Genomic DNA, 21,612 nt, shown 5'->3' with positions numbered 1-21,612 from the left:
AGCTCCTCCTGCCGAAGCTTACTGGTTGGACTGATACCAGAGGCTATTTCAGACGCATGCCATTAGGAAGCATTTTATAGGTAGGGGAGTGCTTACATCCATTATCACTTCCGGCAATGACAATCTTCGATATATTACTAGGACATTACAAACATAGATAACATTCCACCTTCAACACAGTTCCTTCAAAGCTCGTATAGGGGCGGGACTCTGTTTTGTTTTCCTTTGTAAACATTCTTGTAACTCTAGCCTTGAACAAACTAGTGTTCACATTCTGCACGATATCTACATGTGCTTTTTGAGTATGAACAGGAAAAAAAAAACTCTTTTATTTTCTCAATGCATGTTGATCGTGTCACGTGACCTATTCACTTGAAAACTGCGTCCGGTGTTTCTGTATTGAACTCTCTTGAATATTGAGCCATGTATATCTTTATATATAACTTACTATGCAGTTAAGGCAGTGAATAGAAGAACCAGTTTGAAGCATAGTGTATCGTATTAGTGCTTTTTCTTTTCTAGTGCCATTAAGGAATGGAATGGGTTCCCTGAATCAGCCAAGAAAACCAGAGTTTAAGTCATTGATTAGCATGCATGATTAGATTGACACATGAAAATTCCTAGCTACGCCCCTGAACTTCCTTATTGCAATCGTTATCACGTTTCTTGTCTGTAAAGCCACACTCGTAAAACTTGCCAACACAGTCACAATCAGCTCTACAACCCACAGGACCTCCGTTGTAACTGTACAGCACTAGCCGTGATTATGTAACGTCTCATGTTTCCAACAGTCTTTTCGCCCTTCCAATGTACTCGTGACCAAATAGCACCAGTATCGTTCTGTGCAGTAACGACTTGTTCCTGCATTTTGTTCATGACTTCTCCGAAATTCAATTGCAAATGGGTAAGTGTCCGGATCATCGTCTTCCTTCACCAGAGCTTGCCGGGGACATGCTTTGAAAGTTTTCCATTTGATGCCTCCTTATCCTCGACATCACAGCTTCTCAGATGACTAGGGAGTTCCTACTTCTCTGTTGTATCGCCGAATTCCATTTGCAGCCACCAAAGTTATAACAAACGTTAAGTCTGTCCTTCTATACGGTTCAGAAACTTGGAGAGTCACTAAAACAAATATGGAAAAGCCCCAGACATTTGTTAACAGATGCCTACGCCGGATATTAGGAATTAGGTGGCCACAGAAAAGATAACTGCTATCGATTTGTGGGAGAGAACTAGACAAAAGCCCATAGCCCAAGACATCACAGAACGAAAATGGAGCTGGATAGGACACACCCTGCGAAAACCAGCTACCAATGTTGCAAGGCAGACACTTGACTGGAACCCACAAGGAAAGACGAAAGTGGGCAGACCCAAGCAAACCTGGAAGAGGTCAGTCATCAGTGAAGCTGATGGTACTGGAATGACATGGGAGCAGTTGAAGAAAGCTGCTCAGAACCGAGTTCGGTGGAGAGGTGTGGTTGCGGCCCTATGCTCACCAGGGAGTACACAGGATTAAGTAAGTAATTTATTTTATAACTTAGGGCGGGCATGGAAAGGTCTCAAAGGATGATTGATGATTATTAATGGGACATTACAGTCACAGATAACATTCGGCCTTCAACACCGATCCTTAGCTCTTAGACGGGTGAAACTCCGTTTTTTTCATCTGTAAACATATCATTTCGGGGCTCGCGAAGACATTCATTCAGGGAACAGTACCAGAAAAAAAAAGAAGAGGCAGACAAAGAAAGCGATAGGAAGATAAAATAAAAGAATGGATGGGCCTGCCATTGAAGGAGGTTCTAAGGCAAAAGACAGACAGGAATGGAGAAAGACGGTCGACAAATCTTGTATGGTGCCCCAACGGCCCAAGAGACTAAGGGATATGTAAAGGTAAAGGTAAAACAAATCAAGGCTAGTCTTGAACAGTGCACAAAAATATATAATTATATGTGCGTGTGCGTGTGTTATGTGTGTATATAAGAGTAGACAACCGTAATGCTAAATTGCTTAGCAAGCGTATTTTGCTTTGAAAAGAAAGAGAGAGAGAGAGAGAGAGAGAGATTCAACAATGGTCTACATATCATTGACATAAAGCTCAGTGTTAACGAAACCATGTCAATTTGGTCGACTTTCATTAGAGATCATAGATATCTACATGTGCTTTTTAAGTATGACAAGGAAAAAAAAAACTCTTTTATTTTCTCAATGCATGTTGATCGTGTCACGTGACCTATTCCTTGAAAACTGCGCCCGGTATTTCTGTATTGAACTCTCTTGAATATTGAGCCATGTATATCTTTATATATAACTTACTATGCAGTTAAGGCAGTGAATAGAAGAACCAGTTTGAAGCATACGCTATAACAAATATAACAAAAGTGCTCTTTCTTTTCTAGTGCCATTAAGGAACGGAATGGGTTGCCTGAATGAGACAGGAAAAAACAACGACTTAGCAGAGTTTAAGTCATTGATTAACATGCATGATTAGATTGACACATGAAATGCGTAGGACGTAATTATCTTCTTTTCTGAAGTAACGTCTGTAAGTTATAAGATGTGAACAAGAAGAAACAAGGACATATTGTGAAATACACAGACATTTCAACACAAAACAGAGAAATGGGGTAACAGCCTAGTAATAGGGGAGCCTGAATTGTTGTCAGTAAATTCATAAAATATACACCTGAAAGGAGATTTATAACCTGTATAAAGGGGTGCCTCCACTTTATGTTCACATTCGGACACCTACTAGGAGATCCGAAAGCGTTTTCTTTATATTTTTTATATGCGTATGGGAACAAGTGAAATAAGCTTGGCGATAAAAAAAATTTTATAAGATCAATCATGTTGTCAATTTTGCTAGTCTATGTATTATTTCTACATCGATGTTAGGAGAAAACAGCTCATAATGAAGTAGATCCAGTGGCGTAGCTAGCAATATGCATGTGGTGGGGCCACACTGGGCATCAAGCGATGGGGGGCATCAAACTGAAGAGAAACTTTCTCAGTAAAACTACACATTGTAATTACATAAATCAAAACAAACACATTTATTTGTTTAGTAATTTTTAATTTCCATATTCTTTCTTAAATTAAATTAAATATAAGCTGTAGACCAGCTGGAATCAAATTGTACCAGATTTGTTTCCACAACAAGAATCTATTGAGCCTTTGAGTTTTATTAAACAAAATGTCAGTCCCCGAGTATTGCTATGTTGTTTGGCATATGTTTTTTTACTGTTGTGTTAAGTGTTTCTACTTTCTTTGATGAAGTAAAACTGTAATACGATGACGAATTTACGACTCACTAATTTGGCAATTTCGTCTAATGCACAGAACTGATATCGATAAAATTATCGATGGTTTGCCGTGTCAGAAAGTACATGAGATTCACTTGTATTATTTTTTTGTAAAATCGATTCTTTGATAAATAGCAATGTTTAAATAATGAATACTCTTTATTTCAAAATTAGAAACTTTTCGCTGTTTTAAAACGGGTTTTTTTTTAGGGGGGGGGGCAACACGAAGAGCTGCTGCACCCTAGTTACGCCACTGAGTAGATCACTTGACATGCACCGATTGAGAAGTTTACATCGCTCTCACAATTTTATTTGAGACCTGAGGGGAGGGCGTCACATGTACAAGTAGAGTCATGTTCAGGTCGTAACCATAAACGTCAAAAAAAACTGACCGTATTGTATTCGGTGCCGTATGGAGACTTCTGTGGGCCCTAAGATATTTGAAATGAGGGGCCTTTATAAAGCCCTTTAAAAGTTCAGATATTATATGTCAGTGCTTAATATTTCATGGGTGCCCTAGGCTATAGCTGGTGTATGTAGGTAGTGATGGCACTTTTGAATTATCGGACGTCTACATTTATGTAAATTTTTCAAGTCCTAAATAAAGTAGTGTTTTTTTTTTGTTTCTTAATAGAAATATTTTTTTGTTTGTTTTCTTTTTGTTGTATTCTTTTACAATGTTCATTTCTATTCCCTCCCTTTCCTAAGATAAAGTAATCAGCAATTCTTCACCATTAAATTTTTAGAGTCAAACCAAATGATTGTGTTGCGTACAATTTTGTAGGCTATTCTCAGGGAATTCTCTGATTTCCATCTCTCGTAGCATTCTTATGGAGAACAGTAAAAATAAAATTCCGTTCGAGGAAGCGAAGAGGCTTAAAACTTAGCCCAAATTGGACCGAATAGGACTAACTCACTAGATAGTTTTAAGTATTCAACAAGGAACTGACGGGTCCGCCATACCCATTCCACTCACGTCGACTGTCTCCATTAGATTATGTGATATCACAACCTACCATGAAAACTTAATATTAACATAAAAAGGAATTCCTCGAGATGACCGCCATCTAACGCTAAGAGGCAAGATCGAGAGTCACAAACGAACACCATGTCCATGGAGGAGCCTCAGACAGAAGAATTTACATTGTGCTCTTTTTACAGAAATAAAAACAAGCAATAGAAAAAGAGAATACTTTAAAAAAACAAAGCTTACCTAAGGGAAAGAACCGCTAATTACTGCCATTTACTGAAAATTATTGGGATTTGCTCCCTTTCAAAACAAGAATTTACAATCAAAATTAATTTATGAACTAGCTTGTTTTTGTCTTTATTCATGTATTGTCATCACTTATGGATAACTAAGCAAAATTTCAACAACTTGATCCGAGATAGGGAAGTGGGAAAAATGAGTTGATATAAGCTTTGAAAAAATTACCAAATCTAGATCTTATTCAAGAACTGCAATGCTGTTACTGGTATTACAATATTAAAGAGCATTTATATAACAGGGTACACTTATCTACATTACATATATAAAGCACTCATTGACAAGATAAATGTCTTGAATCAGATAGTTAGTAAATGTAAGGGAAGGTTCTTTAAAGTGTTGTTGTTTTTTAACCTTGTCAATCGGTTTTGCAAATGTTTGTAAAAATGTTAGTTAAATTCTGTGGCTAAACAAACAAAAAAAAAACGAATACTTGCTTGTATGTGTGCTATCATCAATTCAAACAGATTTACACTGTGAATATTTGAATTGAAAGTGCGAAGTGCAATGGTTCGTGTCTCAAGACTCTCGGGCTGAGCACAGCCTGGATCTCCTTCATATTCCTTCTTTGTAACGACGTTAGGCAAGCGGATGTCCTTACACCTTGAGAAACAGTGTGTGGAGAATGACAGGATTGTTAGTGCTCTCTTACTTCCCCGCAAGTGCAATGAACTTGGTCCATAGGAACCCATCGGGTCTGTATGGCTAATGTATCCTGTCAGTTATGTAGTCTTATGATCATTTTCACAGAATCGCTAAGAATAGTAATAAAATCGTTTTGATAACAACTACCTCCAAAATAAGTGTGATCCTTCACATATATTATTAGCTAGTAATAGTATAACTGAATTCAAAGTCAACTTATGTTCACGATAAGGAAATAGTTTTATATCATAGTTACAATAATACACCTGTGAAGAAACAAGTCCTTTTACGTTTACAGTGCCTTTTAATTGTGTAGCATTTTAACAAAACATATATACACGGCAGACATATATATACAGATACCCAACTTCACTCGCTGACTTCCTCTCTTCTTGTTTACACACTCGTCACTTCCCCCAAGTCCCCTAACTCTCGATACCCAACACTTGACCGTGTGTCACGGTTGACCAGACAGTACCCGTGTCACAACACCACCCTACTGCACGTATGTTGTTTTGTACAAACTATGCAAGCTTATCCAACCTAGTTATCACCTCTCATACACCTTAACTTCAAATCAATGTTCATTTCTTAAACGCTACGCGAGTCAGCTGCCAGGGATACAGTGCATTGAGGCTATTAGCTATTTCCGGATCCCATAAAGCTCTAATGCCACAGGGAAGGATCGAAATGATTCCAGAATGTTTTATTCATGCTACAGCGCTCCCAAGTCAAAACTCTATTGCTGGAAAGTGGGAGTATCTGGAAGATTTGCGTCTTGCTTTTTTACAGCTCATCAAATACATCTCGAGCTGAATCCCAACAAAAAACAAAACAACTCCTGGTCTCCATTTGGATTCGACCTCGAGCAGCCTTGTTAAGCAGCCAAGCGGTTAATTCCATTCAGCTGCACGTACCACACAATATTTTTAACATTAAAAACCTGACTCTTTAAAAAATAAAATCAGTGGCAGCAAGTCTTAATTGGTGTCAGAAGAAAGACCCTCGTTTAATCTCTATTGATTTGCCCATCTCCTCTATGCTTATCTGACGCCTATGATTAATATTATGTGTCATGCAAATTGCGTAACAATAGTAAATATGCTTAAAATGCATTTCAATTAAAATGTAAAGTTGTACACACTATCCAAAACTGTTTATTTCGTATAAATATATTTTTGTTATCACGATGTTTAAAACAAACATTTTGTAAGGGTTATATAGCAAAGCAATGCCCAAGACCCGCTGCTTAAGTGTGCTGGCTTAACATGGCGCCTCTCTTCTCGAAAACTGATATAGCTTTAAAATATGTGGGTAACGCAAGAAGGGCAAGGTCAATCTGGTAAAGACAAATCTGTAAAGAGCAGGTTCCAGTTCGCGCCGTTTCTGTCTCCCGTCTAGAAGCGTGAGAAAACTGTGTCCGTGTTCTTGCTATTGGGACTTGCTGGTTATTACTGTCATAAAAAAAAGAAAGATTCCGGGTTACTGTGGGAATACTGTAAGCTATGTTCATTTAATATACAGTCTCTTGTTTGTTTGCCAAAAAATGTAATGTTAAAACTAAGGGGGTGGGGGGTGGGGGAGAGATAACCTCTCACAGTTGTAAATTTAATATGACTTTCTGATATCAAATTTTTACGTTATTTTATTGGGTTTGCACGCGGGCTGAGATCTTTATAACGAAGTGCTAATCTCTAGGCTAACGGCAATCTATTGTAGGACCTATTGGAGTGCCACCACCGAGATGTGTTAATAGCAGTGGCCGGGCTGGTGAACAAAACAAAACGTGTCTGTGCGGGGCTGTACAATAAAGGTTAGGAACAGAAATGAAAAAGATGCAGCATCGTACTCTCATTACTGAATATGTTTCATGTACTAGTTAAACCTGGACAAAATGTTGAGTTTTAAAGGAACAAATCTGTACCTTCAATAAATGTAGGCCTAGTTGATAAAACATGGACTGAAGAAAGATGCAAATAATACAAGACCTGAAAAGTTGCAATTGGAGAATCCAACACTGACTGTTACCTTACGTTGATAGCTTCTGCACTCTCCATTATAAAATTTGTGTGGGTCTGTGTGTGTGCAGGAAATTAAGTAATAGTTTTTAATTCAAGGGTCAAGGCTGGAAGGAAAAGGACAAGGTTAATGGGATTAACGCCAGTGCCGCTTTTACTTTCCAAAATAAATGTAAGGTACCCATTGGTTGATGAATGCAGTATGTGCAGTACCTGTAACAGTAGTGTAGATATCTCTCTCAGACCTAGTGACCTATGGGGGTAGAGGATTTAGCCTCATCTATTGCCGACGGTTAACTAGGGTGTCACGTGGCCAGCACAACGACCAACAGTTTTTACTTTCACCAAAGTATAGTAGATATCCGTTAGATCTGGTTGGACTCTGAGCCATCCATGCTAAGTCTCCACGCTCCTGGGAGCCGTATTAAATCTGGTTGGACTCAGAGCCATCCATGCTAAGTGTCCACGCTCCTGGGAGCCGTATTAAAAAGTATAGTAGATATCCGTTAGATCTGGTTGGACTCAGAGCCATCCATGCTAAGTGTTCACGCTCTTGGGAGCCGTATTAAAAAGTATACTCTTATAACACAATCCAGAGGCGTACGATTTTGTTTTGGGTCCAACTGTCCCCGTGTGGGAGAGGTCCTCATGGCCATTATGATCTCTCGAGTTTTTAAAACCATTCCCGTGAAGTGTTGTACGTTCTAGAAGAATATTGTTACGTATTTCTGAATCTTCTGGCTAGAAGTATTAGTTGGCACACAAATAAAAACACTGTAAAGAACTTGACGACTAAACTTTCAGTTTCATATAACTTTAATGACTATTAACTCTAACATTACTGTAACATGTAGCGTAGAAGACTGTACAATATCTGTCAGTTTACAGTTAGCTATACTTCGTTGCACTGCATCTCTTCACTTCGTTGCAATTCCTCTCTTCTCAATTTGCATCGAGCCGTATTCCACAGAACAGACCAACGACACACTTCCCAGTGTCGCTCCAGGTCTCCTAAAGCTGAACCAAGTCGCACTCAAGTCTACCGAATCAGAGCCGCACACGTCTTACATCGACTGTATCGACTGTAACGGCTCAAGTCCACTGTAGTTCGCTGTATAGACTTTAACGACAGTAGTCCACTCCAGTTAACTCTACCCTAGTTAACTTGCACCGAGTCGTACACATTTCTCTTCCACAGAGCCGCACACGTCTTACATCGTCTGTATCGACTGTAACGGCTCACTCACGACTCCATACGACTGACTTTCACATTAACTCTCTGGCTTATATAGAGTCGCTAATCGCTTGTCCAAAGTTGCACAAACACGGCTAGTATCCTCTGAAATAACACGTGAGGAAACGTCACATCATGTCTCTATTTATACACGTAGATTCCAGAAAACACTCGATGCAGTGTCATCAAGTCGGGGTCACACGTAGTGACCTTTATCTGTCACTGTTCATTAGTAACTGTCCCCCTACTTAGATCTATTCGTCCCCTGGAACAACACGTGAGGACACGTCACATCCTGTCTTTGTTTGTACATGTAGATTCCAGGGAACACTAGCTGCTGTGTCATCTCGCCGGGGTCATACGTTGACCTCTACCTATCACTGTTCATTTGTAACACTATGTTCTATCATCTCGGTTACAGCTGACAGTGCAGACATCGGGATCAAGCTTTTTAGTTTTCGGATTCTAGCTAGATAGGCCCCGATTGGGCAGTAACCTGTTCTGAAATGTGCTATTATGATCCACTCCTGTCCTACCGTCACCACACGTCTGAAAAAAACAGTCTTCTTCGAGATTCGAACAGAAGACTCTATGTTTGGAAGGCAAGCACATTACTACTCGACCACTACCACCCGTTTGAGCTATAAAGTCTTTAATTATGTTAACATAGTACTTTTTTTAAATTTTAAAGTCTAGTTGAATATATATATATATAGATATATACGACCTAATTTCCTGAAGTCGGAAGCCAGTTTTTATGGTGTTCTCTTTACTACATTTTGGTAGCGGAGAGTACCGTGTAAATAAGCCGCGAAGTACCTTCTAGAACACGCAAATTCGCAGACAGGCCCAGCAGACGACAATGGCGACAGTCGCCCTTGCCTTAGCCTCTTCACGTCATACGTTTATGGGAAAATCATAAAATTTAGAAGCTAGGGGGGAAAAATAGGGAAAAATAAAACAAACATAGCTTAATAACTATCTCTAGGCAGAGCGAGGGTCCTGGACCTCCCACCCCCCTTTCAACAGAATAGTTTCACAGTGTTTCGATATACTCAACGTCTTGCAATGAAGTAGGGTGGTTTTAAGGGGTGACCTCCCGCCCCTAACCTTAACACACACATACACGCCAGGGCTCTATTGGGAGGTGTCATAAATTACACTTGGTCTGAGAAATCTCGGTAATTGTCTCTCTTTGCGTGCCCAGGTCGTTGCTATGTAAAGTGTTGATCAAACATTAGCAACGACGTCCTCTCTAAGTTGGTGACACTCTTCCTCACCAGGGCCACGCCATTCACCTTTTTTTTTTTAAGTCTCGTCCTCTGATTTTGTCCTAAGTGAAAGATGACTTTGAAACGGAAACAATATTCATAGGAACATAGATTTTCGTAAGCTGCCTATGGTAGTTCACCGTTAGAGACCCATTTTGCTTTCATGTTTTGTTTTGTTTTTTATTTTTCATAATTTTTTGAATTTCTTAGGACCATTAGTTGAGCAGAAAAAAAGTGCACTCACTGGTAAATAACTTTAAAATATAAATAATAGTTAATGTACATTTTAAAATAAAGTATAACAAGAGATGACACAGTGTGGCTAGCACTAGGGACATTTCGTCTTTTCCCTCTTCTTTACAGCTTTAAAACACATTTATTAAATAATGACCTAACAAAAGAATCAAATCCACTCGAGCTCAAAGTAGGCAGGCTCGAAACAATTGAAAGCTATCCAAAAACAGCAGTCCATATATATAACGACGGATCAGCCTTCAAAGTCACCATCAATGCAGGTCTTGGTGCCTTCCTGGTCTTCCCCGAAAATTAACACTTTGAAATAATTGCACCCTGTGGCGATTACTGCTCAAACTTCCAAGCCGAAATTGAGGCGATTTCCATAGCACTACTGACAGCGGAAAACAAATTATATGAAGGAGTGCAACACCATCAGATATTGTTGTCTTTACAGACTCCCAATCCACTCTGCAAGCACTTAACAGCAGCAGCTCAAACAGCCCAAGAGAGTCGACATCACTAATTGTGATAATCCATCAGATGATATCAAAATTAAATATCAATATCTCACTGCAGTGGATCCCTGGACACTGCATCATGGGAAATGAAAAGGCAGATACACTATCAAAGGCAGGATCATCTATGGAACAACCAGATATACCTGTTAACTACCTAACCCTAAGGTCAATGCTAGTCAACAATCACAAACTAATGGGCATCAAGAAACACAGGCTGGACAGTATTAACCTCCTCCCCCGCAAAGAGCAATCTACAATCTTCCAACTAAGAACAGGACATACACCTCTATTAAATTACCATCTGAACAAAATAAACTCCTCCTTTGCAGACACTGCGCCCACCCTTATGAAACCGTAAACCATATCCTCTTTGAATGCCCCTTCCTAATCCACCTTAGGCAGACCCTACTACCACTACAGCCCAACATAACCATCACCCTGTACGGCAGTGCTGAACAACTGAAGAAAACAGCACACTATTTTTCCTTGGCACAGTCTGCAAAAGAGCTGACAGCTCAGCAGCAAAAAGCTGGCTAGAAGAAGAAGAAGAAGAACAGCTTTATCACTTTTGACGCTGTATAGAGTATGATTCTTGGCAGTGAATTTAGTAGCCTATGTCTGACATTCTGAGGGGAAGAAATTTAGAAGTGAATGTAAAGAAGGTTGGGAAACTCATCATCTTAATTTCGATGTTTTTTTTTAATTTTTGTTAATTATAAACAAACAAATTACTTTTGAGAATCAAAATCATTTTGTTTAAAAATAGATTTGTTCTTTATCAAATTGTCTGAAAAAACAACAACAACATGGTTTGCTATATATGATTTAGCCTTTTTTTAAGACATACAGTAAAATGTCGTTTATCTGAAAGTCGGTTATCCGAACGTTGGAAATCTCCACTGCCTTTTTTGTGTGTATTTTGTGTAACACTACAGTATCTAAGTGCACATGCTGATTTTTCTATATTGGTGGTGAAATATTCAGCATTCGGTTATACGGACGGTCGAGTATCCAAAACAGACCCGTTTCAAAATAATCCGGATTATCGACGTTCATCTGTATATGTATAAGCTGGACAAGTGATGGTTACTTAGACTTTAGATTAATTTTAAAATAGCTAATAAAATACGATATAAATGATTGTGAAGGTTAGTTTTGTAAGCACAGCGTTCACAATTCTCAGACACCATGATTATTTACAAAACTAAAACATTGAACGGAATGTTATGGCTATTGACATTATATATCTACTAAAGAAAAATAAAGTTTTATTTCATTTACTGAAATGAGATAAAACCAAAGAAATACCCATATTCCTTAAAATAAAACACAGATAAAATACCCACACATAATAAAACACAAGAGACCAAGACAAACATCTAATGCATGATGAAACAGAAAATAAAATATTGTATCCATAATAAAACCCAAGATGACTTCATAACACACTATAAAACAGAGATTTAACTCAAGGCCTATGACTAAATCTAAAACGAAGATAAAAACCCAACCCAGGATAAAATCCCAAGATAGTAACCAAATCCATGATCAAATTCCATTTCTGAACTTCTGCTTAAATGACTATACCAACGTGACAGGAAATGCATCCACCAGGATTGAGAAGGAATTAATTACTTTACTCTCAAAACAAATTTAACTTACTTCTAGCGTTGCACGTGACTTAGTTGTTATCTCCATAGCGACCAACTTCACTTCTGCTCGAACTTGTCTGGTTTTGAAAACGTGTTAAACCGTAATACTTTAATTCTATGTAAGCTTTATTGTTGTAATTTATCCTGCTTTTCAACGTACACCCACTCTTGTAAATTGAATGATATACACAAATAATGGATTGCTCTTAATTCGATTTGACTGTTGTAAAGTTGAAACATTCATTAAGTCGTTATAAAAACAACGATAAAAACCTGGCAAGGATGGTTGTAAATCAGACTGTCGTAAATTTACTCTCTTGCATTCATGGTATTCACTAAATAAGAAACTGAACTAAGACACTGAATCAATTGCTCGCTTAGCAAAAGGTAGAGAGAAAAAAATTCAAGGCATTTGAAAAATTTCGACTTTTAACAAACAATCTAAGAATTGAAGAGTTTATTATTATTTTTTTTTTTTAATTTTTAATTTTTTATTTTTTTTTTAGTAAAGTCAGTAGGTATTTATTGCTGGAAGTGGTAACGGATAAAAGCCCTCCACTTCCTATAAAAACGTAGGCGTTTCAAATATACACTGGCCAGTCCAACTCCTGGCCTTTACGTATGGCTTAGAAATTGGGTCCCACGGAACTATTATCACTGATTGGAGTAGAAGCATCTAGCACCCAAACCGGTAAGCTTCAGGCAGGTTGGGCTTGTTAGTCTTAGCTAGCTACCCACCTAGGAGAAGGAAAATATGAATTCAAATTTCTGCTGCCATAAAAAAGCTTTGAAAGTCAACGCTGAGGTAAATGCAGGTGTCGGTAAACTTAAAGTAGTTGAAGCAGACAATGCTACACCCTGGCAGAACTTATGCGCCTTTGATCTCAAACTGTACTGGCACCAGATTTGTAATTTCTCTCAGAGTGTTAGACTCTTGAAACCCTAGACCAACGAAAGTGCATTGTGGCAGGGCTGTTAATGTTCTCTTTCAACCCCAGACCAGTGCAATGAACAAAGTATTGCTTTGCTACACTTTTGGCCTGGTCTCCTCCAACGAACGTTTCCAAATTGGCGCTACTATGAGGCTGGCTAGTGAAGCCCCGGTTATAGAAAACTTCCGTTAACACTACATCGGCGTGGAGAGGTTGGAACTGCTGGGCGAATCCGTTCCGACCATGCCCAGGTTTTCATCTCTTTTCATGACTGAATGATGCCAAAGACACCAACAGCATACGTTTAAAGTTTTTGTTCATTGTCTAATGAGGGCTTTGTGTCACCGGAACAAACAGTACTTGGTTAATCGTCAGATTTAATACTAGTTTTTAATTATTGGGCGATAACAATACAAAATAAGCAGAAAGTCAGCAGTCTAAAGCACACATTCACGTCAGCAAGTATATCGTCTCTCACATGTCATGTGGAGAGAGGAGCACCTGTTGGTGGATCTGTTGGTGGATCTGTTGGAGGATCTGTTATTGGATCTATTGGTGGATCTGTTGGTGGATCTGTTGGTGGATCTGTTATTGGATCTGTTGGTGGATATGTTGGTGGATCTGTTGGAGGATCTGTTATTGGATCTATTGGTGGATCTGTTGGTGGATCTGTTGGTGGATCTGTTGGAGGATCTGTTGGTGGATCTGTTGGAGGATCTGTTATTGGATCTATTGGTGGATCTGTTGGTAGATTTGTTGGTGGATCTGTTGGAGGATCTATTGGTGGATCTGTTGGAGGATCTGTTATTGGATCTATTGGTGGATCTGTTATTGGATCTGTTGGTGGATATGTTGGTGGATCTGTTGGAGGATCTGTTATTGGATCTATTGGTGGATCTGTTGGTGGATCTGTTGATGGATCTGTTGGAGGATCTGTTGGTGGATCTGTTGGAGGATCTGTTATTGGATCTATTGGTGGATCTGTTGGTGGATCTGTTGGTGGATCTGTTGGAGGATCTGTTGGTGGATCTGTTGGTGGATCTGTTGGAGGATCTGTTGGAGGATCTGTTATTAGATCTATTGGTGGATCTGTTATTGGATCTATTGGTGGATCTGTTGGTGGATCTGTTGGTGGATCTGTTGGAGGATCTGTTGGAGGATCTGTTGGTGGATATGTTGGTGGATTTGTTGGTGGATCTGTTGATGGATCTGTTGGTGGATCTGTTATTGGATATGTTGGTGGATCTGTTGGAGGATCTGTTATTGGATCTGTTGGTGGATATGTTGGTGGATCTGTTGGAGGATCTGTTATTGGATATGTTGGTGGATCTGTTGGAGGATCTGTTATTGGATCTCTTATTGGATCTGTTGGTGGATCTGTTGGTGGAACTGTTGGTGGATCTGTTGGAAGATCTGTTATTGGATCTGTTGGTGGATCTGTTGGAGGATCTGTTGGAGGATCTGTTATTGGATCTGTTGGTGGATATGTTGGAGGATCTGTTGGAGGATCTGTTATTGGATCTATTGGTGGATCTGTTGGTGGATCTGTTATTGGATCTGTTGGTGGATATGTTGGTGGATATGTTGGTGGATCTGTTGGTGGATCTGTTATTGGATATGTTGGTGGATCTGTTGGAGGATCTGTTATTGGATCTGTTGGTGGATATGTTGGTGGATCTGTTGGAGGATCTGTTATTGGATCTCTTATTGGATCTGTTGGTGGATCTGTTGGTGGAACTGTTGGTGGATCTGTTGGAAGATCTGTTATTGGATCTGTTGGTGGATTTGTTGGTGGATCTGTTGGTGGATCTGTTGGTGGATCTGTTATTGGATATGTTGGTGGATCTGTTGGAGGATCTGTTGGTGGATATGTTGGTGGATCTGTTGGAGGATCTGTTATTGGATCTGTTGGTGGATCTGTTGGAGGATCTGTTGGAGGATCTGTTATTGGATATGTTGGTGGATCTGTTGGAGGATCTGTTATTGGATCTATTGGTGGATCTGTTGGTGGATCTGTTATTGGATCTGTTGGTGGATATGTTGGTGGATATGTTGGTGGATCTGTTGGTGGATCTGTTATTGGATATGTTGGTGGATCTGTTGGAGGATCTGTTATTGGATCTGTTGGTGGATATGTTGGTGGATCTGTTGGAGGATCTGTTATTGGATCTAATGGTGGATATGTTGGTGGATCTGTTGGTGGATCTGTTATTGGATTTGTTGGTGGATCTGTTGGTGGATCTGTTGGAGGATCTGTTGGTGGATCTGTTGGTGGATCTGTTGGAGGATCTGTTGGTAGATTTGTTGGTGGATCTGTTGGAGGATCTATTGGTGGATCTTTTGGAGGATCTGTTATTGGATCTATTGGTGGATCTGTTGGTGGATATGTTGGTGGATCTGTTGGAGGATCTGTTATTGGATCTATTGGTGGATCTGTTGGTGGATCTGTTGATGGATCTGTTGGAGGATCTGTTGGTGGATCTGTTGGAGGATCTGTTATTGGATCTTTTGGTGGATCTGTTGGTGGATCTGTTGTTGGATCTGTTGGAGGATCTGTTGGTGGATCTGTTGGTGGATCTGTTATTAGATCTATTGGTGGATCTGTTATTGGATCTATTGGTGGATCTGTTGGTGGATCTGTTGGTTGATCTGTTGGAGGATCTGTTGGAGGATCTGTTGGTGGATATGTTGGTGGATTTGTTGGTGGATCTGTTGATGGATCTGTTGGTGGATCTGTTATTGGATATGTTGGTGGATCTGTTGGAGGATCTGTTATTGGATCTGTTGGTGGATATGTTGGTGGATCTGTTGGAGGATCTGTTATTGGATATGTTGGTGGATCTGTTGGAGGATCTGTTATTGGATCTCTTATTGGATCTGTTGGTGGATCTGTTGGTGGATCTGTTGGAAGATCTGTTATTGGATCTGTTGGTGGATTTGTTGGTGGATCTGTTGGTGGATCTGTTGGAGGATCTGTTATTGGATCTGTTGGTGGATCTGTTATTGGATATGTTGGTGGATCTGTTGGAGGATCTGTTATTGGATCTGTTGGTGGATATGTTGGTGGATCTGTTGGAGGATCTGTTATTGGATATGTTGGTGGATCTGTTGGAGGATCTGTTATTGGATCTCTTATTGGATCTGTTGGTGGATCTGTTGGTGGAACTGTTGGTGGATCTGTTGGAAGATCTGTTATTGGATCTGTTGGTGGATTTGTTGGTGGATCTGTTGGTGGATCTGTTGGTGGATCTGTTATTGGATATGTTGGTGGATCTGTTGGAGGATCTGTTGGTGGATATGTTGGTGGATCTGTTGGAGGATCTGTTATTGGATCTGTTGGTGGATCTGTTGGAGGATCTGTTGGAGGATCTGTTATTGGATCTGTTGGTGGATATGTTGGTGGATCTGTTGGAGGATCTGTTATTGGATCTATTGGTGGATCTGTTGGTGGATCTGTTATTGGATCTGTTGGTGGATATGTTGGTGGATCTGTTGGTGGATCTGTTATTGGATATGTTGGTGGATCTGTTGGAGGATCTGTTATTGGATCTGTTGGTGGATATGTTGGTGGATCTGTTGGAGGATCTGTTATTGGATCTAATGGTGGATATGTTGGTGGATCTGTTGGTGGATCTGTTATTGGATCTGTTGGTGGATCTGTTGGTGGATTTGTTGGTGGATCTGTTGGTGGATCTGTTGGTGGATCTGTTATTGGATATGTTGGTGGATCTGTTGGAGGATCTGTTATTGGATCTGTTGGTGGATATGTTGGTGGATCTGTTGGAGGATCTGTTATTGGATCTGTTGGTGGATATGTTGGTGGATCTGTTGGTGGATCTGTTGGTGGATCTGTTGGTGGATATTTTGGTGGATCTGTTGGTGGATCTGTTGGTGGATCTGTTGGAGGATCTGTTGGAGGATCTGTTATTGGATCTGTTGGTGGATATGTTGGTGGATCTGTTGGAGGATCTGTTATTGGATCTGTTGGTGGATCTGTTGTAGGATCTGTTGGAGGATCTGTTATTGGATCTGTTGGTGGATATGTTAGTGGATCTGTTGGAGGATCTGTTATTGGATCTATTGGTGGATCTGTTGGTGGATCTGTTGGTGGATCTGTTGGAGGATCTGTTATTGGATCTGTTGGTGGATCTGTTATTGGATATGTTGGTGGATCTGTTGGAGGATCTGTTATTGGATCTGTTGGTGGATATATTGGTGGATCTGTTGGAGGATCTGTTATTGGATCTGTTGGTGGATATGTTGGTGGATCTGTTGGTGGATCTGTTATTGGATCTGTTGGTGGATCTGTTGGTGGAACTGTTGGTGGATCTGTTGGAGGATCTGTTATTAGATCTGTTGGTGGATATGTTGGTGGATCTGTTGGTGGATCTGTTGGTGGATCTGTTGGTGGATCTGTTGGTGGATCTGTTGGAGGATCTGTTGGAGGATCTGTTGGTGGAAATGTTGGTGGATCTGTTGGAGGATCTGTTATTGGATCTGTTGGTGGATATGTTAGTGGATCTGTTGGTGGATCTGTTATTGGATCTGTTGGTGGATCTGTTGGTGGATCTGTTGGTGGATCTGTTGGAGGATCTGTTGGAGGATCTGTTATTGGATCTGTTGGTGGATCAGTTGGAGGATCTGTTGGATCTGTTGGATCTGTTGGTGGATCTGTTGGTGGATCAGTTGGAGGATCTGTTGGTGGATCAGTTGGTGGATCTGTTGGATCTGTTGGTGGATCTGTTGGTGGATCTGTTGGAGGAAAGCTTGTAGGCCTATTTCACAGATTCGTGCTAAATATAGTGAAATCTGCCTTCTATCTGCACTTCTTACCAAGCAGATAGCGTCATCTCCGAGTTTGTGTTAAAATACAAACTATCTTTGTAATTTGTAAATCTGAGGTTTTTTTTTTATTTATTTAATTATTATTATTTTACAATTTTATTCTGTATTACATTTATATTTTATTGAGAATTAATAACAATAAATTGTGGACCTTTTCTTAGCACATCCTTATCTTAGTTAAAATAGTCTTAGACTTAGAATGTTTCAAATGAACCATATAACATACATACATGGGAATATGTATTCGATAATTTGTTATGAACTAAAAACATAACACAAAATTTTTTTTTCATAAATTCCTCCTTAATAAAGCTAGTGGTGATCTATTTTTACTTATGTAACCCGCATGCCAGTTGAAAGAATTACTTAGGACATTTTCTATGTTGAGCCTGCGGAGTGAGTCAGAGCTAAGGGCCTCACAAGCCTAACCTAAAGATGTGTCTTCATGCGACATCTGAGAGCGACAGGCATCAAGGTGGGAGGAAATAGCAAAAGATCGGAGTGCACGGAGACAGACTGTGCGTGCTGGTACGAATCTCGCACAGAGCAAAAGAAACGAAGAAGCCTTAGTCAAGAGAAAGAAAAAGAAAGATGCCCTAAACTTTATCGCTCCAGAATCGGCTTGATTACCCACGCCAGATTCTATCCCGACTGGAGAAGAAACTAAAACCAGTGATTCACCTGGACGCATCCGTTGTCTTTGACACAGAAGGAGCCTAATGTCAGAGGAATATTCTGTCTAGCAATAGATAAATAAATTTAATATATATTTTAATACACGATCATATCATTTTTAAAAAAAACATCATTTAAAATCATTAGACTTTCATAAAACAAATTATTAATGAGAACAAAATGATATGCCTATTGGATCGTAATATCTTCCGTTTTATAAATACGTTTGAATTTAGTTTAAAAGTGGAGGCTAAACATTGAGGTGGGCCTATAAGGAGATGTCATATGGTCATGTCAGAGGGCATTAAAAAACCATGAAATAAATATCGGTCCTTCTATACTATTGTACGTACGTCAATTCTTTCTACGTAAGGAGAGAAATCCCGGTTTTTATCTAAGATGGAGCTGATAACCTTAAGCCTTAGCTGCTTTTTTATTATTTTTATTATTTGTATTTATTCATCAGAGAGGATGGCGTGACTTAGTGGTTCGTCAAAGGGAAGAGGGCGGAGGGGATACTAATAAAAAATAAAAGAGGTATACAATTCCATGCTTACGGGGATGGCATCCACTAGATGGATTGGATGTCCAAGTAATCGTTCCTAGTTTGATAGCCCGCGACACACTATATGTCGATAAGAACGACTACTCTAACGAATTTCTTGCCATAGCGAGCAGACGAGATGGTTTGACCTTTCCTTTGTGTTTCCTCTCTTGTTTCTTCTACTGAAGTTTTGACCCTTATTAATGAATAAATAGAGAACTTGGCTCTAGACACATATGTGTGAACATCGATTCCTAAAAAGTAGGCCTAGACGTAAAAATGGTCTTTATGAAAATTATCATTTTCATTATCAAGTAGTTTGTTTATTGCAATCCACGTTTTTTTTTTCGGTTTGAATATGTAGCTATTGATGAATGTGAAATGAACTTAACACCAATATGAGTCAGGCGTTAACTTTGAAGAACCGCAGAAGGGAAAATACATATCTAATGAATGTGAATACTTCAAACGGCCAGAATGTGCATAGGTCAGGAACTGGTCAATAAAAGGCACGAGAAAGGTGCACAAATGCAAAAAGGAAAATGTAGCTGTTTAGAAAGACTAGAAAATAAACTAAAGATGGTCCAGTTCTCACAGAAGAGCAAAATAACAAAGGTGCGAAAAAATAAAAATTGGATTAGTTATCTGTACACTGCGATATTGAGAACCAGATCAATGAAGACATAAAGATGCTGACATAGATAGATAGATAGATAGATAGATAGATAGATAGATAGATAGATAGATGGATAGATGGATAGATAGATAGATAGATAGATAGATAGATAGATAGATAGATAGATAGATGGATGGATTGATGGATTTATAGATGGATGGATGGATGGATGGATGGATGAATGGATGGATGGATGGATAGATTGATAGATAGATAGATAGATAGATAGATAGATAGATAGATAGATAGATAGATAGATAGATAGATAGATAGATAGATAGATAGATAGATAGATGGATGGATGGATGGATGGATTTATAGATGGATGGATGGATAGATGGATGGATGGATGGATGGATGGATGGATGAATGGATGGATAGATGGATAGATTGATAGATAGATAGATAGATAGATAGATAGATAGATAGATAGATAGATAGATAGATAGATAGATAGATAGATAGATAGATAGAAAATTTGATCCAAGTTTGAGCACAGCTTTCGCTTAGTAAACATCCTCTTACACCCCTTCTCAACATGTCAAGTGTACGCCTATGAAACACGTCAAGTGGCCCCACAAAGTAACGCCGTCACAGCCCATGCACTGCAACAAACTCTAGAAGTCACTGCTATGAGTTCGTACTGAAAACACGGCTTTAAAAACACTTCTAATTTCACGCCAACAATTTTCTATTTTCTTAGCATCGCACGTCAGAATTTTAACGAGAGTTAGCATTGTCGTAAGCCAGCACCGGAAAGACGTTGATTTTAAGTTTTTTTCTCAACCAAATGATACTTCAATCTCTTCGGTACTGAACATTTCAATTATGTCCTTTAAAAACCGCAAATAATGAAAGCCACTTATATCGGGATAACATGTTCAAGTACCAAGCGTATAATTTAGTCATTTCTTGAAAGGAAGAGAGGCTTATAAATAAAAGAGAGGACCCGCTAACATTGTGAAAACACTTCTTGTGCAGGGAAAGATAGGAATCTTGTATTATAATTATTATTATTTGGATATAGTCTAGTAACATCTTTACGATCTTTTATTTTTAAAGTGCAACCCCCCTCTACCCCCTCCCGACCCCTCGCCACTTCTTTCTTTTTTTTACTACCATCAATAAATCACTGAACCTTGTTGACACCCGAAATTACCCCCGAGGCTATCACGAGTGACACCCGTATGTTGGAAGAGCCGAGAGCCAATCAGCGCAAAGGCGTCTGCCATCACTAAGCAAAACTGACTGGCCAGAGCGTACTGTCACGTTTCCAGAGTGGAAATAGTAGTCAATAGTTAAAATATACAGCACAGAACACCAGTGAGTTTAGTCTTGGTCACTAGGCTGCGCCATTTACACCCCTTCCCCCTTAATCCCCCCCCCCCCCCCAAAAAAAAAAAAAAACCATCTCTGTTTTATCGCCTTTGAAGTCTGTATTTATCGTGTTTTATTATTTGATAACAAATTCAAACACCCCTCCACATCAGTGGCGTAGCATCCTTAACGTGAAGGGTTTCATTGAACCCGGCCCATGAATAAAAGGGGCCCAAAATGGCAATTTAAATCTTATCAAATTCTTATATAATTTAGTATGTTACATAGTGTGAATATATCAAACTAGAGATCTAGATATTTTGTACAAATGCAATGAAACAAAGGAATATAAACACGAGGATTATTATTGAGACCCATTTCTACTCGACACTTGATCTCTGCGCTAAGAAGTAACTCGAATGTAATGACTGCATTACTTCTAAAAGGTAGTACCGACAAAAGAATGCCTTTTTTAAAAT

The 21,612-nt window shown here is 39.3% G+C and overlaps 1 pseudogene; it reads right to left on the bottom strand.

Annotated features, from left to right (window-relative positions):
• Positions 1 to 13,557: 13,557 nt before the first annotated feature.
• On the bottom strand, positions 13,558 to 21,048 carry LOC106079842 (uncharacterized; annotated as a pseudogene).
• Between the last annotated feature and the right edge of the window lie 564 nt (positions 21,049 to 21,612).

This window comes from Biomphalaria glabrata, chromosome 13 (genome assembly GCF_947242115.1).
Source record: "Biomphalaria glabrata chromosome 13, xgBioGlab47.1, whole genome shotgun sequence".
NCBI classification, from domain to species: domain Eukaryota; kingdom Metazoa; phylum Mollusca; class Gastropoda; family Planorbidae; genus Biomphalaria; species Biomphalaria glabrata.
The sequence above is the reverse complement of the archived record's forward strand: the minus strand, read 5'-3'. Positions and strand labels throughout refer to the sequence as shown.